Source organism: Chiloscyllium punctatum, chromosome 8 (genome assembly GCF_047496795.1).
Source record: "Chiloscyllium punctatum isolate Juve2018m chromosome 8, sChiPun1.3, whole genome shotgun sequence".
Taxonomy (NCBI): domain Eukaryota; kingdom Metazoa; phylum Chordata; class Chondrichthyes; order Orectolobiformes; family Hemiscylliidae; genus Chiloscyllium; species Chiloscyllium punctatum.
Genome location: NC_092746.1, coordinates 71,745,850 through 71,762,804, shown reverse-complemented (window position 1 = coordinate 71,762,804; position 16,955 = coordinate 71,745,850). Strand labels below are relative to the sequence as shown.

General features: G+C 46.0%; 1 long non-coding RNA gene across 1 annotated transcript in view; it reads left to right on the top strand.

The window, feature by feature from the left end:
* The first annotated feature begins 605 nt into the window (after positions 1–605).
* The window catches only part of LOC140480633 (uncharacterized), a 110,014-nt gene continuing 93,664 nt past the window's right edge, over positions 606–16,955 (top strand). The window contains exon 1 of the long non-coding RNA XR_011961357.1: positions 606–673. This is a non-coding gene — a long non-coding RNA (uncharacterized lncRNA). The remainder of the gene's footprint in view (positions 674–16,955) is intronic.

The following is a 16,955-nucleotide window of genomic DNA, read 5'->3' as shown; positions in this document are numbered from 1 at the left end:
ATGAATGGGCATTGAGGAGTTTAGGCCTGTACTATACTTTCTCGAGTTTAGAAGAATGAAAATAGATCTAATTGAGGTACATAAAATGCTTAAAGGGATTGAGAAAGGAAATGTAGGGAGGATGTTTGCCCTGTGGGGCAATTTAGGATGAGAAATCATAGTTTTAGGATAAGGGGTAGCAGATTTAAAACAGAGATGAGGAGAAATTATTTCTCTCAAAAGGCCGTGAATCTGTGGAACTCATTACTCCAGAAATGTGGTGGATGCCAGGACATTGAATAAATTTAAGGAGGAGATATACAGATTTGTAATAGGTTGAAAGGTTATTGGGAGTGAGCAGAAAAGTGGAGATGAGATCAGTTATGATTATATCAAAGGGCTGAAGAGATCTAATTGCATATTCCTCCTAGTTCTTGTATTCTTATGATTTTATTGGATATTAAAAGAAAATTGTTTGTTAGTTGCTTTTGTTTTAAGTTTTTTTTTTCACAAAATATGCTCTAAACTAACAGACATAACTATTTGTCCAGATATAAAGTGAATAGCATGACTAAGCTTCCTGTTGTTGTCCTATTGTTCTGTTTGCCAATATCCCAGGGTTTACCATTGAACATAAACTGAATTGGATAAATACTGTGGCCATGTGAGAGAGCCAGAGAGTTGAAATTGCATGGTGAGTAACTCAATTTCTGTCTTTCCAATGCATGTCCATATTCACAAGACACAAGTCAAGAGTGTAATGAAATAGTCTCCACTTGCCTAGAGTTCGAACAATACTCAAGAAACTTCACACCATCGAGAACAAAGCAACCTGGTTGATTTGCACCACATTCACCATCTTCAATCTTGGACCTTCACCATCGATGCAGAGAGGCAGCTGCTTGTATCATCAAGAAGATGCACTGCAATAACTCACCAAGGCTCCTCCAACAGCACTTTCCAAACCTGTGAATGTTACCTTTGAGAGGGACAAGGGCAATAGATCTATGGGAACACCACCATAGACTACAGGTTCCTTCCAAACTACTCACCATTCTTTCTTAGAACTATATCGTGGTTTCTTCTGTATCATTGAGTCAAAATCATGAAGCTCCTTTTCCAAAAGTTCTGTGCATGTCCCTATACCCCATGGATTTCAGTAGTTTAAGAAGGCAGCTTGCTTTCTCCAGGGCATTTGGTGATGGATCAATAAATGTTGACCTAGCTAGTGACACCCATAGCCTCTGGACAATTTTTTTTTATTGGAAAATTTTTTATTATTTTACAAAAACATATAAAAATACAAGGATACAGAAGAATAGAGATAATACAACATTATTATATTACATTAATATTAGCAATAAACTACCTACTACTCTTCAGGATACAGTCGTCTCATACTTAATTCAAAATAAATTAAAATCAAAGTATATGAAGTGAAATTAAAATTAAATTACATTACAGTACATAACTCCACTGGCTGCACCTCCACTGAATTTCCTATCCACTCGAGCAACAATTATTATATCTGTATTTACCAATCCTCCTCCCCCCAGAGCCCCCGGACTATCAAACCCAGCCCCTATAACTACACAAAGGCCCTAGTCAGTATTGCCAACAAATCCATGTCTATGTAATTTAAAACAGGCTGCCACGTCTTTTAAACTTGCTCTGTTCTATGGTGCATCATATTTGTAAGATAGTCTTGGGGATGGTGCTCCATCACGAGTCTGTGCCGCCCCTATAAGGGGTTTTTCTGATGTCCAGTTCATTAGAATGTTTTTCCTTGCACAGTGTGTAAGAATATTAAATAACCTCTTCCTGTGTTCAGCCAGAGAGAGCAGATTCAGCAGCCCCAGAGAATGGATATCGGGTCTGCCTTAACTTAAATTCCCAGGATCTTCTCCAACTCATTCACTATGACACTCCAGTATCCACAAACCTTGCAACATGACCAGAAGCAATGTGTAAGGGGGCCGGTGCTGATTTTACATTTAGGACATCCTGGAGAAGATCCTTTCTTAACTTTGCTAACCTCTCTAGTGCCATATGGGCTCTGTGAAGGATCTTCAATTGCATAGCTTGTGCTTTATTGCATATTGAGATTTTCTTCACATTCTCACATATATTCTCTCATGTTTCCGATGAAATTTCTTCTCCTAGTTCCTGATTCCAGATTCCAGATTCCATGGAGTCTCTCCATATCTCCTAAGATGCTGCCTCTCTGTAAATGCTATAGGGTACTGACCAAGAGAGCGTCCGCACACTGGAGCATTCTCCTCTCTATGTCCAACTTGTAGGGCTGAGCCAAAAGCATAGTCCTCCTCTGTATGTAATCCCTAACCTGAAAGATTCGTAAGAGGTACCCTACCAGGTAGCCCACATTTCTGACTTAATTGATTAAAGATATCAAGACCTCTCCCTCAAACAAGTCTCCCAAGCAGGAGATTCCCTTGCTCTCTCATTCTTTGAAGCCAGAGTCCATTGACCCCAGCCTAAATCCTGGGGCTCCCATTAAGGGGGTGAACGGCGAGATCTTAAGCAAATTGTCCCCACCCTGCCACATTATTCTCCATGCTTTCACTGTATTTAAGATAATTGTGTTCTTACAATGCTCAGCCATGGATTTCACCTTATCCATAAACAGTAAATTAACAAGGGGACACCTTGCCTGCAGAGCCTTGACATCAAGCCATATCGACCTCGAATCCTTACGCACCCAGTCACTCACGTATGACAATAGGGTGCCTATTTTGTATCTCTTCAAATCTGGGAGATCCACCTCCCCCCCCTCCCCCCCACAATACCCTGCGGGAGTTGCAGCTCAGTAAATTTAATTTGATGGTGCTTATGGCATCAAATAAAGGACCCAAGGCAGCCAATAAACCCTCATATCACCTGAATGGGGGGCAACAACAGGAGCATCTTCGTAGGGTATAATAGCCAAGACATTCATTTTAATCAAGGCTATTCAGCCTAACCATGATATTGGTAGCCCCTCCCATCACTGCAGGTCCTGTTTTATCCTATCAAACAATTGCACAAAGTTAGCTCTACACAGCTGGTGGAAGACGGAGGTAATAAAAATTCCCAGGTAGAGAAAACCTTTTCGCGACCACCAGAGGGAAACTGCATTCCATTCTCCAGCTCAGGCATTCCCACCAATCCCTCTAAGGACATGGCTTCAGACTTTGTAAAGTTAGTCCTGTATCCCAAAAAACTGCTGAATGGTTTAATTTTTTTGTATTAGCCAGAGTATGGACTTTTCTGGGTTAGTCAGAAACAGAAGGACATCATCAATGTAAAGAGTGATTTTGTGCTCCTCCATTCCTACCTTTGGTGCCACTATTTCAGGGTCCTTTCGGGAGGCCTTTGCCAACAGCTGAATTACCAAGGTAAATAGCAGCGGCGGGAGAAGACACCCCTGTCGGCTGCCTCTCCCAATACTAAAATTATCCGATTTAACACCGTTCGTGATAGCCACCGCCTTGGGATCACTATATTAGACTGCCAACCACCTAGCGAAAACCGTCTCCCCCCTAGACTAAAACAATCTGGAACACCAAAGAGATATGACCACTCCACCCGATCAAATGCTTTTTCTGCATCCAAGGAGACCACCAAGCTCGGAATCAATCTCTACTGACATAATTGCATTATGTTCAATACCCTCCTCATATTATTGGAAGAGCTATGAACCTTGATAAAACCCGCCTGTTTTATAATAACGGGCAGTACCTTTTCAAACCCCAGGGCCAACAAGGGGAGTGATCATTTTGGATTTGTTGTTTGCCAATGGGGCAGGACAGGTGTCAGATCACACGGTGGGAGTACACTTTGATGACAGTGACCACAACTGCCTCACATTTACCATAGCCTTGGAGAGGGAAAGGAGCAGTTACCAAGGGAAGATATTTATTTGGGGAAAAAGAAATTATGATGCTGTAAGACAGGAGTTGGGAAGTACAAATTGGGATCAATTGTTTCACAGAAAGGGCACAACAGACATGTGGAAACTGTTTAAGCAGCAGTTGTTGTGAGTGACGCATAAATTTGTTCCTCTGAGACAGGCAAGAAGGGGTAAGATTAAGGAGCCTTGGATGACGAGAACAAAGGAGCTTCTTGTCAAAAGTAAGAAGGCAGCTTATGAAAGGTGGAGGAAGCAAGGATCTAGCACAGCTTTACAGGATTACAGGCTTGCTAGAAAGGAGCTCAAAAATGGACTAAGGAGAGCCATGAGGAGACACAAAAAAGGCTTGGCAAGAAGGATTAGGGAGAATCCAGAGGCATTTTAAACATACTTGAGGAATAAGAGAATGATCAGGGAGAAGATAGGGCCAATCAGGGATAGCGTAGGGATCTTGTGCGTGGAGTCTGAGCAAATAGGGGAAGCCCTAAATGAGTTTTTTGCCTCAGTTTTCACTAACAAAAAGGACCTTGTTGTGAATGAGAACTTTGAGGAGCTGGGAAACACGCTTGAACAGATCAAAATTGAGGAAGTTGATGTGCTGGAACTTTTGGCAAACATTAAGATTGCTAAGTGCCCTGGGCCCGATCAGATTTATCCTAGGCTACTCCAGGAAGCTTGAAAGGAGGCTGCTAAGCTGCTGGTGAAGATCTCTGTTTCCTCACTCTCCATGAGGGTTGTACCAGAGGATTGGAGGGAGGTGAATGTTGTTCCTCTTTTCAAAAAGGATAATAGCAAAATCCCTGGTAATTACAAACCAGTCAGTCTTGCGTCTGTGGTCAGCAAGATTTTGGAAAGAATTCTGAGGCATAGAATTTATGACTATTTAGAACAGCATTGCATGATTAAAGGCAGTCAGCATGGGTTTGTGAAGGGCAAGTCATGCCTCATAAATCTTATTGAGTTCTTTGAGGAGGTGACAGGACAGGTTCACAAAGGCTGGGCAGTGGATGTGGTGTATATGGACTTCAGCAAGGCATTTGATAAGGTTCCCCATGGTAGACTCATTCATAAAGTCAGGAAGTATGGGATATAGGGAGATTTGGCTATCTGGATTCAGAATTGGCTGGCTGACAGAAGGCAGAGAGTGATTGTAGATGGGAAGTATTCTACCTGGAGGTCAGTGGTGAGTGGGATCCTGCAGGGCTCTGTTCTTGGGCCTCTGTTCTTTGTAGTTTTTAAAAATGACTTGGATCAGGAGGTTGAGCGGTGGGTTAGTAAATTTGCCAATGACACAAAGCTTTGACATGCCATTGATATTATTGAGGGCTATTGCAGGCTGCAATGTGATGTACACAGGATGCAGAGCTGTGCTGAGAAATGGGAGATGGAGTTCAACCTGGATAAATGCAAAGTGATGCATTTTGGAAGTTTGAACTTGAATGCTGAATATAGGATTAAAGACAGGATTCTTGGCAGTGTGGAGGAACAGCGGGATCTTGGTGTTCAAGTGCTTAGATCCCTCAAAGTTGCCACCCAGGTGGATTGGGTTGTTAAGAAAATATATGGTATTTTGGCTTTCATGAACAGGGGGATCGAATTTAAGAGCCACGAGGTTTTGCTGCAGCTCTACAAATCCCTTGTGAGACTACACTTGGAATATTGTATCCAGTACTGGTCTATTATAGAAAGGATGTGGAGTCTTTGGAGAGGGTGCAAAGAAGGTTTACCAGGATACTGTCTGGACTGGGGGGCTTGTCTTATGAAGAGTGGTTGACTAAGCTCGGACTTTTCTCTCTGGAGAGAAGGAGGAAGAGAAGTGATTTGATCGAGATGTACAAGATAATGAGAGGCATGGGTAGAGTCGATAGCCAGAGACCTTTCCCCAGGGCAGGACTGACTGCCATGAGGAGTCATAATTTTAAGATATTAGGGGGAAGTTATAGAGGAGACATCAGAGGAAGGTTCTTTATGCAGAGAGTTGTGAATGCATGGAATGCGTTACCAGCGGTGGTGGTGGAAGCAGAGTTATTAGGGACATTTAAGCGACTGCTGGACAAGCACATGGACAGCAGTGAATTGATGGGTGTGTAGATTAGGTTATTTTATTTTAAATTAGAATTATTCCTTGGCACAACATAGTGGGCTGAAGGACTTGTTCTGTGCTGTACTTTTCTATGTTCTGTGTTCTCGGTCTGTACGAGGTGCAATCCTCGGGGTCTTTCCCTTTCTTTAAAACGTGGGAGATATTTGCCTCCCAAAGGGAGGGCAGAAGGCAGTCCTGGTGTATGAATGACTATACGTCCCAGACATAGCTCAGCCAACATGTTTATGATCTCCTTGTAAAACCCACTCAGAAACTCTCTGGGCCGCGTGCTTTGCCACTTTGGAAATGCCTTATTGCCTCTTGTAGCTGTCTAGATTGCAGGGGTGTATCTGACAGACCCCTGGGCAAACTGTCTACCCCGTAGTCCATGAGATGATTAAAGTTTCCTCCTATGATCATGTGGTGCACTTCAATTAATTAAGTTGGAGAATGCATAAATTAAAAATTAAGGGGGTGCACTGGGGGACAATAAATTTTCAGGATGCCATACTCTTCTCCATGTATTAAGGCCTTGAGAATAATGAACCACCTGTGTTTAGCCTTGATTTGATATATTATCTGAAATGGGAGGTTCCTTTGTACCAGTAATGGTCAACTCTCTACTTTTAGAGTTGAAGGAGGAGAAGAATACCCTATCGTATCTCCCCTCCTGTAACTTCAAATGTTCCCCATTAGTTAAGTGCATCTTCTGCAGCAGAGCAATGTCAACCCTTGCCTTATTAAGGTTAGAGAGGATCTTCTTTCTTTCAATGGGGGAATAGCTCCCTCTTACATTCCAGGTACACCATCTGAACAGATCATTAGCCAAGACCTCCCCACCGCAACCCTCGAGGGGAAGAAGCTTATTCAATGTGTGGCGAGTGGAAAACACGGATTTTTAAAATCTAAATGTTATCTCTTCAAACACTAATAAAACTAACCACTATGCTTAAGATTAGCTTACTTACAGCGTGGAAACAGGCCCTTCGGCTCCACACCGACCCGCCGAAATGCAACCCACCCAGACATTTACCCCTTCACCTAACACTACGGACAATTAGCATGGCCAATTCACCCAATCTACACATTTTTGGATTGTGGGAGGAAACCAAAGCACCCGGAGGATAGCCACGCAGACACTGGGAGAACGTGCAAACTCCACTCGGAGTCGCCTGAGGTGGGAATTGAACCCGGGTCTCTGGCGCTGTGAGGCAACAGTGCTAACCACCGAGCCACCATGCCACCCACAACTTAACTTGAACGAATAAACAAATACCCACAAATCACTAGAGATCTCCCCCCTCGCCCAAAGGGGTATTCATTCCAAACCTGACAGCCATTTTGGTTCCTTCCAGCTAAGGCCACGCCCAAACCTAAACAATGCACAAAGAAAACATGTTATTTACATTCATGGAAGTTAACAATGGATGTCAACCCCTCCCCCTCCATACCTCAACCCCATACGTCTATACAAAAAACAAATAAGCACCCCTCGTCTAGAAAAAAAGTGCAATGCGATAACAGATAATTACGAAACGATGAACTATTAAACAAACAAAGTTTTACACCAAAGGAATGCCAAGCCTATAGGACCAAAAACCATGAAAGGGAAAAGAACAAAGAAAGAAAGAAAACAAGTACCATTGTCCGCAATTATCTCCCCCACACCCGGCCCAAGTCATTTATTTCAGAGAGTTCAAAAATACGTTTGCTTTCTCTGCCGAGTCAAAATTATAAACAGATCCTCCATGATTAAAATGCAGTACTGCCAGGTACCTCAAAAAATATTGAATATTCAAGTCTCTTAATTTCTTCTTAACCTCATTAAAATATTTCCTCTCCTTAATTATGGCCCCAGAGAAGTTTTGGAAAAACTTTATACACCAGGGCATGTGGATCTCTTTCCAGTCTTCTGGAGATTTCTATTATTAGCTGCTTCTCTTTATACTGCTGGAGTCGCACGAGTAATGGGCAGGGGCCCTGATCCAACCTGTGAATCATGATCCGGTGGGCCCGCTCTACACTCTCCGGGCCAACTTGATCTCCAGCCCTAGAAACTTCGGGAGCCACTGCTCCAAGAATCCAGCCAGATTCTCGCCCTCCTCACACTCCGGAAACCAACGACCAGTAAGTTTTTCCTCCAACCTCAGTTCTTGTCAACCCGACCCAGTAGGGCCCGAACCTGGCCTTCCAGTGTTCGGAACCATCCCTCCGAGTTCTCTGTCATGGTCCTTTGCTCGACTGCTTCCATGCATCGATCCAATCTCTGGATCTCCTGCTCATGTTTTTTCAACATGGCAGAGATCGGCTCCAGCGCTGTTCCAATTTTTTTCTAGGAGTAACACACTCCGTGAATAAACGCTGCTGCTCCACCGGGTTCAAAGATGCCACTGTAGGAGTTGGAGCAGCGGCTGTGGGTGCACCCGACACATGAGGAGAATGCTGTAATCCTTTCGCTCCCTTGCCCTTGTTCATCTTCATCTCAACTAGACTGTTAGAACTTCAAGTAATTTAGGTTTTCAGATGCTGATACATGATGTTCCCATGTGTCTGCTGCTCTTGCCCTTCTAGATGGAAGTGATTGTGGGTTTGGAAGGTGTTATCTATGGATCTTTGGTGAATTTCTGCAGTATATCTGTAAATACATAGCTGATACTGATTGGTGATGGACGAAGTGATGATTATGAATCTGGTACCAATCAAGCAGGCTACTTCGTCCTGGGTTTTGTCGAACTCCTTGAGAGTTGTTGGAGCTATACCCATCCAGGTAAGTGAGGAGTATTCCATCACACTTTGATTTGTGCCTAGTAGATGGTGGACATGCTTTGAGGAGTCAGAAGGTGAGGGTTAGTCGCTGCTGTATTGCTAGCCTCTGATCTGGTCTTGTAGCAATTGTTTATATGACAAGTCCAGTTGAGTTTCTAGTCAATGGTAACCACCCCAGGATGTTAACAGTGGGGATTCAGAGCTGGTCAGTCAAATGTGGCCTCGATGTCAAGGGCTGTCACTCTCATCTCACCTCTGGAATTCAGCACTTTTGTCCATCTTTGAACCAAGCCTGTAATGCAATCAGGAACTGAGTGGTGCTGGTGGAATCCAAACTGAACACCAGTGAGCAGTTATTACTGAGCAGGTGCCGCTTGATAGTATTGTTGATGGCACCTACATGACTTTATGGATGATTGAGTGTAATTGGGGCAGTAATTGGCTGGGTTAGATTTGTTATGCTTTTTGTGTTCAGGATACACATAATCAACTTTCCACATTGATGGGTAAGTGCCAGTGTTGAAACTGTACTAGAAAAGTTTGGGTAGGGGAGCGGCAAGTTTTGGAGCCCAAGTCTTCAGTAGTATTGCTGGAATCTTGTAAGAGCCTGTTGAATATCTGCTGCCTCCAACCAGTTCCTTTTTTTTTGTTTTTTTAAAAAATTTAACCCCCACACTACCGCCTAAGTGCGGTAGTGCTTATCTTTTCCCCAGCACCCATGGTACCAACCAGTTCTTAATATCACATGGAGTGAATTGGATTGGCTGAAGACTGGGGTCTGTGATGCTGGGGCCACTGAAGAAGGCTGAGATAGATCATCCACTCAGCACTTCTGGCTGAAGATTGTTGCAAATGATTCAGTCTTATCTTTTTCACTGGTATGCTGAACTGTTCCATCATTGAGAATAGGAATATTTGTGGAGTCTCTTCCCCTGGTGAGTTGTTTAATTGTCTACCACCATTTATATCTGGGTACAACAGATCTGCAGAGTTTAGATCTGATTAATTGGTTATGGATTGCTTAGCTCTGTCTATCACTCGCTCCTTATGCTGTTTGGCACACAAGTAGTCCTATTTGACTGACACCTTAGGTATGCCTGTTGCTGCTGCTGGCATGCCTCCTGCACTCTCCAATGAACCAGGCTTGATCCCCTTACAGGTTAAGTGGGGTATATGCTGGGCCACACGGTTGCACATTGTGCTGGAATACAATTCTGCTGCTGTTGATGGCCACAATGTCTCATGGATTGAATTGCTAGATCTGTTTGAAGTCTGCCCCATTTAATATGGTGATAGCGCCACAGTGATGAACATATTCTCAATGTGAAAGTGGAACTTTGTCTCCACAGGATTGTGCAGTGATCTCTTTTACCGATGATGTCATTGACAGATACATCTGTAGCTGAAAGATTGGTAAGGATGAGGTCAAGTATGTACTTCCCTATTGTTTTCTCCCTCACCACCTGCCCCACATACAGTCTAACAGCTATGTCCTTTAGGACCCAGCCGGTTTAATCAGTAGAGCTGTTGGTGGACATTGAAATCTCCCACCCTGAGTACATTTTGCCTTGGTGCTTCCTCTAAGTGTTGTTCAATATGAATTGTAGTAATTCATCAGTCGAGAGGGGCTGGTACATGGTAATCAGCAGGTTTTACTACTCATGGTTAACCTGAAGCCATGAAATTTCGTGAGATCTGGAGACAATATTGAGGATTCGTAGGACAAATTGCTTCTCAATTGTATACCACTGTGCTGCCATCTTTGGGTTTGTTCTGTCGGTGGAACAGGATATGTGCAGGGATGCTGATGTGGTGTCTGGGACATATTCATGCTCATAGAATCGTACGTCACAGACAAAGTCAGGCTATTGCTTGACTAGTTTGTGAGACAGCTCTGCTAGTTTTGACAAGAGCCCCCAGATGTTAATAAGGAGGACTTTGCAGTATCGACAGGGATGTTTTTGCTGTTGTCTTTTTCTGGCCAATGGCAGATAGTCTGTCTGATTTTGTTTCTTTGTTGAGATTTTGTAGCAATTGATATAACTGAACAACTTGCTAGGTTTTCGGAGAGTAGCTGTGAGTCAACCACATTGCTGTTGATCTGGAGTCACATATAGCCAGACCCAGGAGGGATGGCAGACTTCCTTCTCTGAAGAACATTAATGAGTCAGATTAGTTTTTCTGACAATCAACAGTAGTTGACAGTGGTAGTCAGTAGATTCTTAATTCCAGATTTGTTTTTATTGAATTAAAATTCTATCATCTCTCATGGTGGCATTCAAACCTGTTCCCCAGCTGAGTTTCTAATGAACTATCTTGAGATAATACCATAAGGCCATCGCCTAAAACTTTTTGTTTTTTTTTATTTTTTGTGTGTGCAGGTGTGAGACACAGTGAGATACACAAGGTGTATGAATCTTTATTCAATTTCCACCACCAGGAAGATAGGAAAACAGAGTGGCCAGTGACAAGCAGTGGCCTTCACATCAAAGGGCAATGCTGTGTGATCAAATAGTGAAGGGGAGGGTAGGGACTAAATCAAAATAGAGTTGGAGGGGGAAATAATGCACTCTACTCCCTGCGGTGCCCACTGCTCCCTGAACAATTCCAGGGTGTTGGTGGACACCGCGTGTTCTTTCTCCAAGGACACCCGGGCTCTAACGTATCCGCAGAAGAGGGGCAGGCAGTCGGCCCTAACGACCCCCTCCACGGCCCGCTGCCTGGACCCGTTGATGGCCAGTTTGGCCAGGCCCAGGAGCAGACCCACGAGGAGGTCTTCAGACCTGCCCTCCCTCCTCCGTACCGGGTGCCCGAAGATCAGGAGCGTGGGACTGAAGTGCAACCAAAAGCAGAGGAGGAGGGTTTTAAGAAAATCAAAAAGGGAGTGCAAATGCCCACACCCAATATATACATGGTCCACGGGCTCCACAGTGCCACAGAACAAGCAGTTGGGCTGGGAGTCCGTGAACCACCGCAATCTGCGGTTGCAGGGGACCGCTGGGTGCAGCACCCTCCACCCCAGATCCCCGAAAGTGGGAGGACTCCTGCGTAGAGAGCCCTCCACTGGGGATCCCCACCGCCCAGTGGCAAATGGGCACGCCAAGGCGTTTCTGGATGGTGGATGAGGGAGAAGAGGTGGATGGTGTGCAGCAGCAGTCTATTTTTTTTTTGTATATTTATTTTTATTTTTTTTTCTTTTTCTTTTTTTTTCTTAACCCCCACACTACTGCCTAAGTGCAGTAGTGCTTATTTTTATTCCCCAGCACCCATGGTGTGTGTGCGCGCAGGTGTAAAACACAGTGAAAGACACAAAGTGCACGAATCTTTATTCAATTTCCACCACCAGGAAGATATGAAAAACACCCGAGTGGCCAGTGACAAGCACTGCCCTTCAAATCACAGGGCAGTGCTGTGTGATCAAAAACAGTGAAGGGGAGGGTAGGGACTAAATCAAAATAGAGTTGGAGGGAGAAATGATGCACTCCACTCCCTGCGGTGCCCACCTCTCCCTGAACAACTCCAGGGTGTTGGTGGACACCGCGTGCTCCTTCTCCAAGGACACCCGGGCTCTAACGTAACCCCGGAAGAGGGGCAGGCAGTCAGCCCTAACGACCCCCTCCACGGCCCGCTGCCTGGACCTGTTGATGGCCAGTTTGGCCAGGCCCAGGAGCAGACCCACGAGGAGGTCTTCGGACCTGCCCTCCCTCCTCCGTACCGGGTGCCCGAAGATCAGGAGCGTGGGACTGAAGTGCAACCAAAAGCAGAGGAGAAGGTTTTTGAGAAAATCAAAAAGGGAGTGCAAACGCCCACACCCAATATATACGTGGTCCGCGGACTCCACAGCGCCACAGAACAAGCAGTTGGGCTGGGAGTCCGTGAACCACCGCAATCTGCGGTTGCAGGGGACTGCTGCGTGCAGCACCCTCCACCCCAGATCCCCGAGAGAAAGGGGGAGGACTCCCGCATAGAGAGCCCTCCACTGGGGATCCCCACCGCCCGGTGGCAAATGGGCACGCCAAGGCGTGTCCGGACGGTGGATGAGGGAGAAGAGGTGGATGGTGTGCAGCAGCAGTCTATATAGGTCCCACCTTTTTACCTCCTGAAAGGGAACAAAATTAAAATTCCGGAGGCGGCTCAGGTTGTGGGGCATGGGCTCCCGCTGGAAGTATGGGACCTTGGGGCCAATGTGAAATTCCGTCTGGGCTGGGGTGAGCGCGGACGGGATCCCACTGCACACCTGAGCGTCCTCCAACTGGTGCACTAGTCAGGTCCGAGCACCGCCATTTTAAGGCGTCGGATGGCAGTGGCCACATACCGGACGTCTACCGTTGCCCTGCTCGCTATGTCCTGTGGCAGCGTCCAGCCCAGGCCCCCGGAACCCAGCACGTCCCCGACCCTGGTCACCCTTGCCGCCATGGCCCTCCCCTCCGACAGCCACTCGAACCCGCGAGTACGGAGGTGCGGATTCCTGAGCAACGGCTTCTTGACGACAGCCGCTACTCCTGCCAGAGGGTAGGTGCGGTGCGATTCGACTATGTTCCAGACAGTGATCAGGTCCTGGTAAAAGACAGGCAGCGTCTTGAGGGCGACCTCCAAACCGTCACGGTCGACGAACAGGAGCTGTGTGTCATAGTTGAGGTTACGCACCTGGCGGAAAAAATACGTCGCCAGGGCGCACCTGGGACTCGGAAATGTCGCTGCAGACAGACTCCGCGTCGTCCCCAGTGTCCACCACTGATCCCAAACCCTCCTCCGGGAGGTCGCCCTCGGTCACCGACCCCTCCCCCACCGAGAGAATGGGGCTGGTCCAGCACCGCCAACTGGCCTCAAACCCCCGGCGACCCCACCCCCAGGGTTACCGGCGGTACCTTCCTCGGCGCACCCCTTCCCGGAATGCCCCAAGTTCACCTAAAACTTTTACAATAGTGACAGGAAATAATGAAAATTGTAAGGAAAATAATAGCTAGTTTAGTTTTTGCGCATGTAATTTTGTGGTCATGATGTACCATACCATCTGAAGTGCTATAACAATATAAGTTTGTAACTTGTAACAAACCAGATATTCAGGTTGTTTTGTTATTGTAGTAATACCTAATCTTCTGTTCATTTAGAAACTTCTGCTGAAGTCGAGAATTGGTGGCAGCTTTGATCAAAATATTGGGCATTGCTGAAATAAAAACGTTATTCTGCCTTACTCGATATATTCACTAGATGGGGATATAGTCTAATTCATTGAATCAATTGAGGTTCAGCAGACTGGGAACTTGTGCATGATTTTGGGAACTGAGATATGTGTATATGCAACAGCCCTAAAACTGTTACTCTAAGTTCTCGACATTGCAGCATGATTTGGATTCATAAGTATTGTTTTGACAAAGGGCTGCCAATCCATAAAATCAGGAATCAATGGAAACTTTCCTATCATGTTCCTGCTAACACCATTAAATAAAGTCATCTGCATACAATAATGTTTTTGTAATCCACTTTCTTTTCACGAGTTTTTTAAGTTGTATTTTATTGCATTTGAGCAAACACTGTGAGTGAGGATTTTTAAAATTGACAGCTTTGCTTATGTGAAAGTAGCCCACAGAGACTGCTGGAGGTGAGCATGTTGTTTTTAGTCACATTGATGATTGCATTGGCACCACCTCGTGCTCTCATGAGGAGGTTGAGCAATTCATCAACTTCACCAACACATTCCACCCTGACCTTAAATTTACCTGGACCATCTCTGACACCTCCCTCCCCTTCCTGGACCTCTCCATCTATATTAATGACGACCGACTTGACACTGACGTTTTTTACAAACCCACCGACTCCCACAGCTACCTGGATTACACCTCTTCCCACACTACCTCTTGCAAAAATGCCATCCCGTATTCCCAATTCCTCCGCCTCCGCCGTATCTGCTCCCAGGAGGACCAGTTCCACCACAGAACACACCAGATGGCCTCCTTCTTTAGAGACCGCAATTTCCCTTCCCACATGGTTAAAGATGCCCTCCAACGCATCTCGTCCACATCCCGCACCTCCGCCCTCAGACCCCACCCCTCCAACTGTAACAAGGATAGAAAGCCCCTGGTGCTCACCTTCCACCCTACCAACCTTCGCATAAACTAAATCATCCGCCGACATTTCCTCCACCTCCAAACAGACCCCACCACCAGGGATATATTTCCCTTCCCACCCCTTTCCGCCTTCCGCAAAGACCGTTCCCTCCGTGACTATCTGGTCAGGTCCACGCCCCCCTACAACCCACCCTCCCATCCTGACACCTTCCCCTGCCACCGCAGGAACTGTAAAACCTGCGCCCACACCTCCTCCCTCAGCTCCATCCAAGGCCCTAAAGGAGCCTTTCACATCCATCAAAGTTTTACTTGCACATCCACTAATATCAGTTATTGTATCCGTTGCTCCCGATGCGGTCTCCTCTATATTGGGGAGGCTGCACGCCTCCTAATAGAGTGCTTTAGGGAACATCTCCGGGACACCTGCACCAATCAACCACACTGCCCTGTGGCCCAACTTTTCAACTCCCCCTCACACTCTGCCGAGGACATGGAAGTCCTGCGCCTCCTTCACCGCCGCTCCCTCACCACCAGACGCCTGGAGGAAGAACACCTCAACTTCCGCCTCGGAACACTTCAACCCCAGGGCATCAATGTGGACTTCAAGAGTTTCCTCATTTCCCCTTCCCACACCTCACCCCAGTTCCAAACTTCCTGCTCAGCACTGTCCCCATGACTTGTCCTACCTGCCTATCTTCTTTTCCACCTATCCACCACTCCCACCCCATCACCTTCATCCCCTCTCCCCCCCCACCCCCATCACCTTCATCCCCTCCCCCCCTCACCTATTGTACTTTATGCTACTTTCTCCCCACCACCACCCTCCTCTAGCTTATCTCTCCACCCTTCAGGCTCTCTGCCTTTATTCCTGATGAAGGGCTTTTCCAGCTCTTCCAGCACCACTAATCCAGCATGTTGTTTTTAGTGCGAATTCGAAGGGTTGGGTATTCTCAGCCGAGTGATGTAATGTTATACTCGGATCCTGCAAGCGGAGTGAGAAGTGGGAACGACGGGAATTGCGAGGCTATCGGCCGCCTTGTTCACCCGCACAGACCTACAGGCAGAAAGAATGTGACCGAGAGGAATTCATGGAGACTCCGAGTAGTCCCCAGTGTGATTGACGGTTCGGTTGTCTTAACAGTTTCGCTGGCGAGAGGCGTCGGCTTATTATAAGAAAACAACTTTTAAAAATATTTTTATTTCAAGATGCAACGTTGTTGAAATTAAGATACACAATGACTAGTGAGACAAAAAGCAATGGAATACCATGTTGTTCAACGAGTAGAGAAAATTAATACTGCACTAGCTGGAGCATGTTCAGTGGCTACCGATACCGAGTTATCTGATCTCAGTTTGAAGGGCTCCCTAATTACATACAGCACCCTGAGGACGACGATGGAATTATTATCAACTCGCGTTTCCAATACTGATTGAGAGCCAGTAGTTATTGTTAGAGAATTGGGTAACTGTTTGTCCACCAGGGTTCTCATATCAGCGGGGCTGTGAGCCAACAGGCCTGGGTTTAAATCTCATTTTGGAGGCCTGTAGTAACGTTTCTGAATAGGTTAATTAGAGAATATGGACAGGGCTGTAATACAAAGAATAAGGGCAAAGCCTAGCATTTCACAGGGAATACACTTTACAGTTGACGTACTTGTTGGCAGTGAGTAATAGGCTGTTGAGTGTGGTTTAGTGGTTATCGCTGCTGCCTCACAGAGCTAGGGATGCGGGTTCGATTCTCACCCCTCACCACAGGTGAGAATGGTGGTGTGGAGTTTGCATATTCTTCCTGTATCTGCCCCCTGCCCATAGTGCAGTGGAGGTTAATTGGCTATGCTAAATTGCTAAGTGTTAGGTGCATTAGTCAGAGGAAAATGAGTCTGGGTGGTTTCATTTTGAAGGGCTGGTGTGGACTTGGGCCAAACGGCCTGTTTCCACACTGTAGGGAATCTAAAAAAAATTTTGAATACAGGCTGCTTTCACAGTGAGCAACTTGATAATGACCAAATATCTAATGAAGAATCACCAGACTCTGTCTTCTCTGCAGATGTTGCCAGACCTGCTGAGTTTTTCCAGCAATGTCAGTTTTTGTTTCAGACTCACAGTGGACTTTTGAACATAGGACCAGGAGTGAGCCATGCAACCCTTC